The sequence below is a fragment of the Cupressus sempervirens genome, chromosome 10 (genome assembly GCF_028749045.1).
Source record: "Cupressus sempervirens isolate cs-2001-9-10 chromosome 10, ASM2874904v1, whole genome shotgun sequence".
Lineage (NCBI taxonomy): Eukaryota > Viridiplantae > Streptophyta > Pinopsida > Cupressales > Cupressaceae > Cupressus > Cupressus sempervirens.
In genome coordinates this window covers 832,683,282-832,684,734 of record NC_143127.1, presented here as the reverse complement: position 1 = coordinate 832,684,734, position 1,453 = coordinate 832,683,282, and positions in this window count along the sequence as shown.

Genomic DNA, 1,453 nt, shown 5'->3' with positions numbered 1-1,453 from the left:
TGTGTCCATCCCTACATCTTCTCCTTCCCACAAGGGGAAGGAAACAAATCCCTAGAGGCTTTCGATTATTATGTGGAGGGAGATGATGGGGTCTTCCTCACACGCTCACTTGTCCCCTTGTTTAGAATCTTCTCTAACTAGAGCTGATGTAAACAAAGTAGATATGAATCAATTATTATTATACATTGAAATCAAATATATGTAAACACAAAATTAATTATTTTCTTAAAGCCATCAAATAGTCACTCGATACATCCACCTCAAAGGCTCATGGATGATCAGATGTAACAAGGCCCTATAACAATTCAATCAATATAATCACTTATAAATAACATTTGAAATTTCAATGCTAACTATTATAAACAACAAGTAAAATTAAGAAAATTCTTTCACACCTTAGTCAATGGCTTTGAATTAGCCATCACAATAGTAACTCCATGATCAATGGACTGACATAGATGAGAGGACTATTAGACATCAACAACTACATGTCATATAGTACAATTTACATGTAACATAAAACATGAAACAAATATAATCAAATGAATTAAATTAGCATGAATCAAATATAGCTCTATGAAGCTCAAATCATGCCTAGGCTCAGAGTCCCTTGTGAATTTTGATGGTCCAGTAAAGAACTAATGCACATGGATAATTTTTTTGTAAATCCTTCATATGATTACTTAATAAATATATGTATTAAGGGTATGTGCAAGATCATGGTGTGCCAAAATGTGGCAATCTAAAAAATCTATAGTACTGAAATATCTCAAATCATTTCAAAATCTATTCCAACTTTTTTCCTGCCAACCCTGATACTAAATGAAAACAATTAATATCTTTATAAGGTCTACTATATCTTTGATATCAAACCTATATGGTCAATTTTAAAAACATCTCAAAAATGTGTTTTTGGCCTATTTTTATATGATTTTTACTTCAAACATGTAGCTAGTGACTTTTTTTTCACCGAGCTTTAATGAAATGAAAAGAGTTTCTTAAGAATGTTCTCATTTTTTCATAAATGTAAGGTTTGTCAAATTATGAGTTTAGTAAGTAATTATTACTTAGTTTCTAATGGAGTTATGTATAAAGTGTTGACTGACACACTACTTGAAAAACAACTATAACTTTCAAATGGTACAACATTTTTTAAATCCAAAAGATGCATCACATTCTATGTTTCTTCTAGTATAAGGAAGAAAAAAAAAATTTGAATTTTGTAGAGTTTTGAATTAGTTAAGGTGGTTAGACATGAGATTTTTTTAATTCCAAAAATACTAACATAAAAAAATATTTATTTAGAATAAAAATACCTAAAATTATGTGTCACATCCATGCATGAGTCTACTACTTATATCTAGAATATTATTAAAAAATATTGTCATCTAATTTTGATTAAGGTGGTCAGACATACGTGTACTTCTTCTTCTTTTTTTGAATTTTTTGTAAT